General features: G+C 35.0%; 1 long non-coding RNA gene across 1 annotated transcript; it reads right to left on the bottom strand.

Annotated features, from left to right (window-relative positions):
* Window positions 1–692: 692 nt before the first annotated feature.
* On the bottom strand, window positions 693–12,800 carry LOC137931801 (uncharacterized). Its single transcript, XR_011109057.1, has 3 exons — window positions 12,615–12,800; window positions 10,370–10,580; window positions 693–911 (listed from the first exon to the last, which is right to left on the bottom strand). It is a non-coding gene; the product is annotated as an uncharacterized lncRNA (long non-coding RNA).
* Between the last annotated feature and the right edge of the window lie 313 nt (window positions 12,801–13,113).

Here is a 13,113-nt window from a genome sequence, read left to right as displayed (position 1 = left end):
CGAGTCCACGGGACGGAGGGTGAACTATATAAAATTACAGGATTCGAGTTTCCGAACCCGCATCAGTACTCGGTGGAAGGACGAGGAAGTAACACAGGTAGTTGCCGCGAGATCGTAGCAGCGGGGCTTACCCAGCCAGCCCTCGAGGACACAAACCCAGCGCGACCCGGTCGGCCGGCAGAACTCGCGGCTAGCGCGCCCAAGTAAGTCTTTCTAGTCAGTGTTACTGATCGTGTGCTGAATGAGGAGTTAAGTGTGGAGGGCAGCGTGGACCACTCGGCAATCTAAGGAAGGATACTGATCCTACCTCGGATCGCCCACGCTGTTCGCGGCGGCGGCGTCGGAAAGCCGACGCCGTTACGTAACGAACGGTAAGAAGTATGGTGAATGATTTTTGACCATCGCACGCGTTTTTTCGTGCGGTGAGCGGTCGCCAGTGGAGCGGTTGCTATAGTTGATGAGATATTGCTTGCAGTATAGTGAGTGTCTGAAGAGTGCGGTGTGTGGTGAGTGGATTGTGGGAACCCGTACGATAGGATTGCGAGGTGCCGGGAGAGTAGCGAGAGGAGTTCGCTATGATGGAGTTGGGGTAGGAAGAGCCTTGCGCATGTTACTAAAAAAAAAACAATTAAATACATTTTAATTGTCGTTTTATTTTTGAACTACTATTTTGTTATTAAATCTTATTCCGATTTTCGATTTATATTTTTTTACTTTATTAAATTAATTATCTTACAATTTGTCGCTATTCCTTATCTATTACAACTAGGGTTTGTTACTGTTTATTACGTTTACCGGTTATCTTTTTACAATAATCTAGGAATATGTGGCGTCTTTCCTCTTATTCTAACAGCCTGGTGTCGACTTTGTTTGAAGACAGTAGGCCTACATCCAGCGAAGTCCTTCTACGACTGAAATAAAAATAATGATATTACCGATAAGCCTCTAAACTCTGTAATGTAAAAGCATTTATTGAACGTATTATCCAAATAAATGAAATGAACGCTATACTATTTATCGGACGACTATCAAACAAGTCCCTCAAGTATCTTCTCGCTAACATTCGTTCTGATATTGACGAAGAAAAGAGAACCACTTAGTTGAAAATACTGAGCGAGCCAACACAACACGAGTGCCGATTTACGACGTCTTCCTTATTTAATAGCCTCTACTGCGGATGCGCTGTTACCTAAAAGATTTGAGATATTTTATCGGAAAGTATTTTTCAATGTTTTTATTTCTCTACCGTCTCCATTTTCCTCGTCTGGGAAAAAAGTAACATTAATAACAGACAGTTTATTATACGCTGCTTTATTGCTTTATGTTGATTTTATTCGTAAATTTTATATAGGATCATATGAAGTGGCCGCTTGTATATGCTCGTAATGGGAAGAAAGGTGTAGGGACTAGAATCTGAACTATCTAATAAGGCATTCTTAAAATTAAAACTGCGATGGTTTCAAGCGCGCCATTATCTTTGAATATCCCATAATAAACTCAGACGAGTTCTTTTGGGTCACTTTTACAATATTCCTAATACAACAGTTAGAGCAATGCATTCCAAATTCTATTCTTCACGTTCTATTAACAATGTAATAAATTTTTTTTTGATAAGTATTTGTTTTAAGAACGTATTAAATTTATTGCAAGATAATTTAACGACATTATATAGTTCTTATTGCATAGATGAATACAGTTTTGAATCATTTTTTGACATTGTATGAATATAAATTTAATTTATAATAATAAGTAGTTGTACACCTAAGGAATAAAATAATGCGTGCTATTACTGTAACAAATTTATATCTGTGTGTACGCATATACAATAAATTCACACAAGTTACTTAGACGTTTCTTTTCTTAGTTTTAAATCTTAAATTAAAATTTAGGCACTAATATGTATTATATTAGTGCTTAAATCTTATTATAGAATTCAAGATTTTTTAGTTGATCGAAATGTATGGAATTTATTTGTTGACTCATTTGCATGGTTGATTTTATTATGTACGTCAAACACTGTTTAATTTCATCCAAAAAGAGAAACTGTTTAGTTTCTTGTCGACTTTTCTCAGCAGATCATTCTTTGTTAGCTTACGAGCCATGGCGAGGTATGTACTTGGGATTTCTGTATGAGATCGAATCAGGAATATGGAGATCCGTTGACGAAAAAAAATAACCGACGTAAGCTAAGAGAATCACAAGTTGCGAGACCACAAAGCGTAAATCAGATGGCCCTCAGGTTCTGAACTTAGTTCGTTAACTCATTTACATGGTTAATATTATAATGTACACATCTAAAATTGTTAAATTTAATTAAACAAAGCAACTTTTGAGTTTCTGGCAGGCTCTTCTGAGCAGATCAGCCGGTAGTAACTTACAACTTACAATGTTAAAATAATCGACGATTCGAAAGTACAGATTAATGCCTACTTGAATAACAATATTTTTAAGAATTAAATTATTTTTAAATAAAAGCAGACTGTCAAAAAATAGAGAGTAACTTCATGTTATTTATTCACGTTTATTCTCGCTTCACAATTACCATTGTCTGAGGCTACAAGTATACCAATAAGTATCTAAGATCGATAAAAACTCTGCCTTATAACTACCGCTTGCCTCCGCTTTTATTTCTACCAATTTTTAGCGTAATTGTCACACGATTTAACCACTCGAGTTTAGACATAACATCGTTTTTTTTATTTAAATATTTTTTTTATGTTATAATTTCGAATTAAGATATATACTAGAAATATAGTAATAATAATTTTAATAATGAACTACTTTTCGAACGAGATAGTTGAAATCACTTTATTAAAGTAAGAAAAGGACCAATATTTAGCCACTTCCGCACATGCAGTGGTAGTCGTGCACAACCGCCCGCCAGCCCGCTGATAAATGCGAATGCAGCAAGCAATGCGAATTACACAACTGCTACCGTCAAATCACTCAACACGTGTTTCACCCCTCCATGGGTCATCTTCAGAGGTATGTTACACCGATTAGTGCCAAACACAGAGTGAGCACAGTCTATTCTATTGTTTCTATTGTTTCTGAAGATGTTAATGCTGTTAGCCTTAAGGCTTTTAGAGCTTCATCGGTACTGAGTTCACGGAGCGGAAGGGTCCGTGAACTAGAAAGAAACTAAAAGCTGGGGAGGCGCCTACCAGTTGCATGGGGGTAAGCTCAGTCCATTGCCGCTTGTTATTTTTATGCCACCTCCTCACCCACTACCACTCAAAGTCACGTGACCGATCACGTGGGCTATTTTTATTATACCCTCTCTTACGCGTGAGTTATATTTGTGATTTCACGTAATAGACGAGTACCCCGACCGAGTCACCCGGCAAACCTGCAATAATGGAGAGAAGGAAACATTGACTTGCTCGTTAAATATAGTGAAATAATAAGACACGCGGGTATTGGAACTATATTTAACTAGCAAATCAATGTTTCCTCCACGACTACCAATGCATGTGCGGAAGTAGCTAAATATTGGTCCTTTTCTTACTTGGATGGACTTCCGCAAGGTAACGCCTGATTCCATTAAACACTTTATTAAAGATATTTTTGATAATTGAAATTAAATTAAAACCGAACGTTGTTATTGATTGTACATAAATCTGAAAAAAATAATGAAAAATTAATAATACTTGTCAGGAGTGACAGTGAAACACATCATTCGTGTAGACGAAGACCATTGAAGTCGAAACTTGCTAGAATCGTGAACACGAGTCAGTAGACTGACGAGATATTCAAGGTCGCAGAAATATATATAAGGTAAACGCAAGACCGGTCATTGTAGTGATCATGAGGTGATGATGATGAAAATAAAGTTGTCTACAACTGTCAATGTCGAACGGAAGAGTATGTGTCGAGTCTCAAAAATGGAACACATTAAATTCGTCCAATATTTCAGCGTTTTATCACCGGCAATCTGATTGACTATTCGATCTTAAACATGAAGCCGTCGTAAAAAGTGATGCATTACAGCACAATTTTAAATGTGAAACGTTCCAGTTCCAAAGTCGCGGCCTACATACGGGTATGGTAAAAGCTAGATTATTATACAGCAAGCTTACTGAAGTTGTTTGGAAGCCCCAGTGTTTTTTTTTTTTTTCACCAATGTGGCGTCTTAAATTTTTAATAAACATAGGTAACGAATATGTCAAAATACTCGAAACTATTAAACATTGATCTTATTTATAATATTTTCCTATTTTATTTTATCGTAAACAGTAGGGTTTTACAATTTAGAGAGAAAACAAACTCATCGTCAAACAGCCATAGTTATTACTCATATAAGTGGTAATAAGAAGCTTTAAAAGGCTAAATGTATAGCTCGTCTGCTTTCAAATAATGTATGACACATTATATCCAAATATCAATAATTTTCAACATTCATTTATCAAAGCGTTGTTAAAAATCGAATAATTTCATATTAAAACATATATGGGGTATGTACAGAAGCACCAAAGAGAAAATAATGCTTTCCCTCGTGTGTTTTCTATAAATTTCTTTACGAAACCCTGACGCTTAAGTTCCGTACAAGATAAAGGATGGACACGGTCGAGATGTGGTTTTGGCGCTGAATGTAAAGAACCCAATCGACAACTTGCCGCGTTAAATCATCGGTGCTCAAAGAGTTCACTCGAAGAACCTGACTATCTACAGTTTTCTTCCGTAGAACCCTCAATAACTACAACAACATTGTACGGAGCTCAGAAAGCCTAGAGATGTTGATATACAATGATCATCTACTCGTTGGAATGACGCAGTTACAAAAACGTCCAAGACCTCCGACTCCATGGTATTGTCCAAAAATAGGACACGAGAAAACTGGTAACGGAGACTGGCATGATTGGTGAAGACCTCAGTCATAATATATTTCTTCATATAAAGATTTGACAATTCTTAGTTTCCTTTTCTCGGTGTATATTAAATTCAACGATGCAGCTGTTTACTCTGAGAACATTTCCTAGTTGTACGCGATAATATAGCGTAAAATTCCATTAAAGGAACAGGTGAGCTAAAGCCAGCAAAGAGCACGCTTCAAAGAATTTAAAATAGATAAAAGCTTATCACTTTGTTTTCGGAAGATGCAGTCCCAATTACGAACAAAAAGGTATTTTATACCTCTGGCACGTGTTCGTCTTCCTTATCTTTGAACGGAAGTGCTTGTGTAATGTACAGTTAAATTATCATCTAATAAAACGTACCCTTGTTACTCTTATCGAATAAAGAAATAAACGACAACGTTGTCGATGACTTTATTTTAATTATTTTCACAGCAATATAATCAATAATACGAACAAAATGTCAACTACACTTGAGATAAATTATTGTAATGATCTCATATAGTGAAACTATTTTGGACACTTGGGTGTGCAGAGCGTACCTATAAAAGAATGAAATGTGATTTCATGTAAGAAATGTATTTAATAAATAAATAAATAGTAAATCTAACGGATTTTAGCCCTGAGAAAATATGGTCGAACTCGATACTATCGTAATACGCGTCTATGTATGTATATCGATTGCGAATTAATTCTGACAGCAGTGATTCCTCAAAAGTTATTGTCTCTGGGAGAAAAGTTTTGTCAAAAATATTACGACGATATATATATATATATATATATATATATATATATATATATATATATATATGTGTGTGTGTGTGTGTGTTTGTTATATGTATCATAAGGATATTATAATAGGAAGAAGCCGAGTGTGTGTTCTCATCTGCTCATCAGATCAGGTTACGTTTTGAACTCTACCTTTAAGTTCAAAGATGCCTTTATTGGGGAGCTCAATCTGATTCCTGTTTCTAAATATTCTTTTACAGTACTTTTCATGACTTAAACACGTGATCACTGTAAATGATTTTATGTAGGTAGTAATATAAATATTGATTCAATATGTCAAGAAATCGTATGTTTGAATACATACGAATTTTAATACACAATACTTTTTCATACACATACGACTTCTTGAAATATATCTTATCTGGAATGTTCTACTCGCTAGCTACCTCTTTTAGGTCGAGTAAATAAAACAGATAAACTTGATTATATTTTCAAAATATTTCTATCGTTCTTCTCCACGACCCAAACATTATTTCAAGTCAAATCTAACAAGAAAAGTTTCTAGTTGGAAAACAAAATTCTCGAAAGTGCTGGAACAACTTCAGTCAAACAAGCAAAAAGTGGATACCACCTAACGGTTTCGGTTAGGACTAACTTTCGGAAAACGAAGCTCACGTTTGAAATTAAAAATAAATACAGAAATGCAAAAATTAAACAATAATTTTATTCATAACCGTTTTATTCCTTGTAATGCAACTACCCCTGTCAGTCACTAGATTTATTGAGAAAATGTTATTTTATATTCATCTGAAAAACTACGTACATGATTATTTATTTAATAAAAAGTCGAATCTTTACGTTTTCCAAGACGCCACTTGTAACCCGATCCTAAGATGCTTATAATAACCCTTACCCATAGAGGCTTTACAAACAGGTTAAGAACTCTTCAACTAGGTAAAGTATTTATATAGACCGTCACGTATATCCAAGCTATTGGATCGTACTTCCTTGAATAGTTTAATAAAACTATGAACAACAAACATGCTTTGTTATACGTATATTATTATACGTCATTATATTGTAATAATTATGATAGACAATATTATTTAAGTTTCGGACGTCTTACATAACCTGCTTTGTTACAGTAATTAAAAACAGAAAGTTATCAGGATCCTATAAAATAGTATGTTCAGACGCTGAAGCTTTTGCTGTTAGAAATATAAAACGCTACTCTAATATTGATACTGCTCTGATAGTGTATTCTAGTTATTTCCACAGCATTATCTCATATGGATTTTGGGTAGAGATGCGGATATTGAAAATATATTTGTTTTGCAAATGAGAGCCATCCAAGCAATTTACGGCTAAGAGCCGCGATTCTCCTCGAGAAAACGGTTCAAGAAAGTCAATATTCTTACTGATGCCTCACAATATAATTATAATAATAGGTTTACAATCATTTTAATAAATACAAAAAATAGGGGACGTCAATAATGTATTTACAAGACACCGTGAAAAACTGGCTTTAACAAAGTTCCGACTGCATAAAGGTAATCACCAACTCATTTGTAATAAAATGGATCAGTTCTTTTAAAAAAAATTCCTCAATACGTTATTGGACAATTATTGGCACATTAAAAGTAAATTGATAGAAAAGGCTCAATATTCAATAAACGAATATTTAAATGACAAGAATCCTTGGCAATTACGTCGCTTGATTATTTTCATTTCATTATAGCTGTATCCGTATATAAGTGTACGTATGTAAATTTATGTAGTTAAACTATTGAAACACGTGTTGTCGTGGAGTCCTGTTCCTGTTTCTTCTTCACAACTGTAATAACTTGTAAACCAGAGTAACGTCAACAATATATATTTTTTTTAATTTGACGGTCTATAAGAGTTTTGTTAAAAGTTCCAATGTTGAATAAACTAATTATCTTAATTAAATAGCCACGGAGACGCTACAATTGAGATTTTTCTATGAGATCGGCTCAGAAACAAGGAGAGCCGTAGAACGAAAGTACTCGACATTGTCTATGACGTCGTCCGGTTGATGAGGCAATACCACGTTTCGCCACATATCGCGCAGATCGCGGCTGGGATCATAAGGTTCTGGAAGAGCCAAGAAACTGGTAAACTTAGCGTAGGATTTTATTTATTCCTTGTTATAGATGTCGGAAAACACTGAATGCAGACTGCTTTCAAACGGTGTTATTGGAAAAGCATAGTAGAGGTATATATCTACGGCTGAAAACACGATGAAGATGAATCAATATGACTACTATTTGTTATGGTCCTTGTTAACGACCTTCGTTATTTTTAATAGCTGAAAGTTTCTCTAGACATACTTGAACCGTTCTATTCATGCTTTAATTCTCAATACTTTGAAATTAAAACCCTAATCGTTATTTACCTCAACTCTCAAAGGTATTTTCTCGTATAAGCTGTCATTAGTGCACTCATTTCAATAACAAGTACCTTCAATACACTTTACCGAACGAAATAATAGCATTTGCATTGCTAAGTTATTGAATAGAGTCAATTACGACAAGATTACTGAGTGAAGATTTTACTTTAAAATAAGAATCCAGTTTTGAAATACGGAGAGCTTGTAACAAGCTTTTATCGTTGCGCGTAAAAATTGACGTGTATTGAACATGAAGAACACGTTAAATATTATTATCATTACATTTTTAAAATACACAGAAGATATTTAAAAGCAATGAAATATATGAAAACAACATAGTCATCGTTTTTCACAAGAAAAGAAGAAAAGAGTTTTATTACTATATATTCAGTTTTTAAAAAAATTTAAGTAAATATGTAAAAAATGTCTTTTATAAAAAAAAGAATACTTGTTTCGTACCTTACCCTACCCGTTCCTTACCCTTACTAAAAAAGAAACTATGAGTAAATATGTGTGAGTTAATAAGAGTAAATATAGTGTCTTATTTAAAAAAAAAGGTTACTTTTTCCGTTCTTAACCAAATAAAAAAATAAAGTTAATGATTAAGAAAAGTAAAAAACAGTTTTATATCTTCATGGTATACATACCAAGAGATAGAAAGGAAGAATTCGTCTTCCCCTTCGATCGACGAGTACAACTCGCCACTACTTTAATTATAATTTCACTTCAGATCTAGACGACTATCACACTAAACACTAACACGATATTTTAAGCTCAAGGAGTCCCTCGTGCTTCTATGATCCGGGGGTAAACCAAACCGTGGTGCACCTGGTGGCCACACCACATTCGCAGAACTCCGATGTAATTCCGAACTTCTTTTGGGTAAAAATATTGATGAAGATAACATCGCCTGGATAACGGGCGATGAAGTAGATAGACCGACCTTCTTCAGGTATTGTAGGAGGGTCATAAAAGTAACAATTGGTAAAAATAAAACTTAAAAATATTGATAACAGGTTGGGAGCAAAATGAAGCAATATAAAAATAAAAAAATAAAATAATAATATAAAAAACAGTAAAAGACAGAAAGAAAGTAAAACTGTAAACAAAAAATTAGAATAAATAGAATTGAAAGTTGAGAAGTGAGGTGAAGGACGAAAAGTGCCGAAAAGGAGGAAACTAAAAATAGATGAGCATGTAAGATCATGTCAAGTATGTTAGAAGACCGAATGAATGATCTTTAAAAGACTGAACGAGGAGTAAAGAATTAAAAAGAAGCATGTGAAATAACAAATTCAAAATTGTAAGTTCCCTTTCCGTGAACGATATAGGAGAGAATGGGAGACCGCCAATAATGGGGCCTTTAAAAAAAAACACGAGTTTAGTTCTTACGACGTTCATAAACAACTTCAGTCACTTGCATGTAATCCGACGGTAATTTCGGAAACCTAGTACAATTTACTTCACAAAACAGTGTCTCATTTTAGTAGGGATAGATAATTACTTCTAAGAAATATTTCTATTAGCACAATTAATAAATTATTATTTCATGTAATTTTCATTGCCGAAGATGTATAGAACTTTATTTCTACGCTCTCACGATCGTTAATGAGTTTAAACATTAATCACGGCCTTTGCTTACGCAAAGCTTTATTCCCGTGTCGTCAACATAAACAGATTATAGCATCATCGTTTATTTGATTAACTTCTTAATGAAACTAACAGTAAGAATTATGTTCAAAACATATTATCATACTTAAAATAAGCTTAAAAATATAGAAAAACTTATAAGTAAAGAGTACTTTCATTACTATGATCATCATCTCAGTCGAATAACGGTTCCTGCAGGACATAAGTATCCTACAAAGATGTCCAACAGACCAAGTAGTGAGCAACCTGATTCCAGGCTGCAAATCACACGCTGCGCTTTTCGATCTGTAATCTCCACTCCAAAACCTTAAGGCGCCAGCGGACATCTGTTCTACGTGCTATATGATGCGCCCACTACCACTCCAGTTTTGCCAATTCGCTGGCCAATGTCGGTTAATCGAATGCATTGTTATCTAAGATAAAATAATGCATTGGAAATGATTGTTTTCCTGAACAAAATATAACGCATTGTTTACACTACCACTAATTATCTAATGTCGTTGTCTTATCAATTTATTTACTTTTCCCAAATTGTGGCATTTCTACTTCAAATATATTAATTATGTTTGCATAATAATTTAAGCGATTATAAACAGTCCCTTTTATTAAAGTCAGTCTATTCGTAACAGCATTATAGCTAAGTCATAATTCATTCTCTGATCGGTCTTAGTTAAGATTTTTCGTCTAAATGTTATTTCTTTGCAATAAACATTATATTTATTCTGACCGTGTGTGGTTTCCATTTTCAAGATCCCTTCCTGACCTCCAAACATTACACTACCGCTGCGTAGCACGTCTATCCACAAGATGGACAGCCGACCTTGTTGAAGTCGTCTGGAAGTAGGTCGCTTCCAACCATTCCAGTGTTGAAAGCTTATGATTGAATCCTTTGTCCACTCATGAACATCCCGATGATGATAATGAAGATGAAATTCATTCTAAAAAATATTATAAAAAATACAATAAAATGTGGCGAAAATACAGTAATATTATTGACAATTAATAATCAAAAATTTACAGTGTATATCAGTAAAAAAAATAACTGTAAATATAGTATTTTGGTGACTAAATACATAACAAAAGGACTGCGTGGATTTTTTTAATACTTTACGAACCGTTTCACCTTATTTATTCATACTTTTTTGATCGGATTCTCTATGTCACGAAGGAGAAGAAGGAGATAGAGTAAAAACGAAGCAGAATTATCACTGCTGCCCAAATGGCTTTTACAGATTCCACGGGTTTTAGATAGCAGGCCGCAGAGTGCGCTTAGCCGAAGACCTTTTTTATAGTAGCGAAGCTTGGGGACTCCCGGAGGAGCTTCGGCAAAGGACCCCACCAGGAGACCTTTCCGAGGAGCATTCCTACACAAGGGCGCTCAAAAGACCGAACCACGGCTTCGCCGGTTACTATTGCCTGGCTAATCTAACAACTACCGTGACGAAAATCGTTAGCGGTGGAAAAACAAGTGGCAGAAGATCCTTCAGCAGATCCGACCTCGTTTCCAATGAGACCAGTTGATTATCGAATGGCAACGATGACGGCGTGCAATGAACGCAGTTATCTCTTATAGTCGTGGCGTCGTATGGAAACTATTATTATCCTATAGATATATATCCACTTAGAATCATTTACAGTGTCCATTCGTGGCGTGAGAAAGTGACCGAAGAGCCTAATTTAATAGGAACTAGAATCAGATTGAGCTCCCTTTCAGTGGCATCTTTCAATTTAAATATACTATTGTTCTGATTTGTGAAAAGTTTGCAAGAAAGACAAATGCAAACAGATCTTATTTATGTGGAACACAGTCGTTGTGCAATTCATTTCCAAACTTTATTATCACTTTAATAAAACTCTTACAAGTCATTGAATCTTATTTTATAATTTCAACTATAATACATCTTTTAGATTTGATGTAAATCTTAATGATTATTCTTTGACATAAACAACTTTCTTAATCACTTTAGCTGTTTTAGTGATCCACAAGCACAAGCTCTTTCATTGTCCTTATTCAAGTCTTTAATGTCCTATCAAATGTGAATTGAAAATAAACGAGGTAATGTGTATACTGAGCAATTTGCTCTACTTATAACCTATTTATAATATTTCACGTCATAAATATTTATCTATTCATTACTTAAACGATATACTGTTTTGGAAATAGTTTTTTGTAGGCGTTTAATTCTTAATTTATTTAAAAACTGACAGTGGATAAGCTCTTTTGTCTATGCTTAGTAGTATAATCCTGAATTGAAACTATAGAATTGTTGCCGAGCTTTTCAATGCGGATAATGGACTTTCCCAGGTCTTTTGCCCAAAGACCACGAAGGGCAACCAATAAACTAAGTAAACCCTCTTTCCTAGATATGATACTTGTCTACGCCGTAGATAATAAACATCTTCTATGGCACTCGTTCAGTCGTGAAAGCGGAGACGCTTTTTCAAAGTACTATCAAATTCTTCGTAGGTTTACAGGCTTAGGCTTCAGCGCCTTTACAATTAAGCGGTTCAGGTAACATCGTTCCACACGCTGTGCCACACGATAACGTGACAATCCACTCTCCTATATCTACCCACCAACTCCATAGTTTCGAATAGCACCACACTGTTTGTTGTAATTAGTATAACATATTGCTACCCAGTTTGCTAACTGAAATGAGATAAGGCGATACCCCCTTAGTCCAGTGTCACGGTGTCACACGGCTGTATGCAAACAATGTACAAACGATAGTAAAGTAACCATTTTAATCTCTATTCAAACTACAGAAGCTTTGTTTTTCAATGTTCTCTGCGCAAGGGTATTCCCCGGGATATAAATTAAATAATCAGCAATGTCATTCGATATGTGTGTATAAATAATGTAATAAGCATTTAGGTATAGCTAACGCTTAAAAATTGTTTCAAAGAATAGTTTTTAAGAACTACAATTGGTAAAATACATCATCATATACCATAAACCAAAAGACGCTTACCGCAAGTTGTGGGCTTCCCCCAAAGATCGTCGCGATGATCGGACTTGTGCTGCCCACATCCAGTGGCTTCACGTGACTTTAAGTATGTCGTCGGTCTACCAAGCGGAGAGCCTAGCCACGAAGCATCCATCGGCTTGTGGTCGCCACTCAAGAAACTTTCAACACCAACGGCCTTCGATTGCACGACCGATGTGCTTCTCAAGCTGCCAATTCAGACGAGAAATTCCTCGTGCTATGTCGGTGACTTTGACTCCTCAGCGAACGTCCTCGTTTCCTAAATAAAATTTTAATAAGCGTTAACCTTGAAATGAAATAAAGTACTTTCGTTATAATGAGCGAACCAATTTAAATTTCTTATATATAAACAAAAATACTAATTTGTTAAAACTTCGATGTTGCCAGTTGTTCAACATAATTTGTTACAACTTCGGTGTTGCCAAAGTTCAACAAAAATTAATTAAAATTGGTGTAAACTGTATTCTTGCTTTTACATATTTAT

This window comes from Battus philenor, unplaced genomic scaffold (genome assembly GCF_028537555.1).
Source record: "Battus philenor isolate CCGP_79_NKW_IND1 unplaced genomic scaffold, ilBatPhil1.0.hap1 SCAF_11, whole genome shotgun sequence".
Classification (NCBI taxonomy): domain Eukaryota; kingdom Metazoa; phylum Arthropoda; class Insecta; order Lepidoptera; family Papilionidae; genus Battus; species Battus philenor.
Note: the sequence above shows the minus strand (reverse complement) of the source record. Positions and strands in the feature narration are given on the sequence as shown.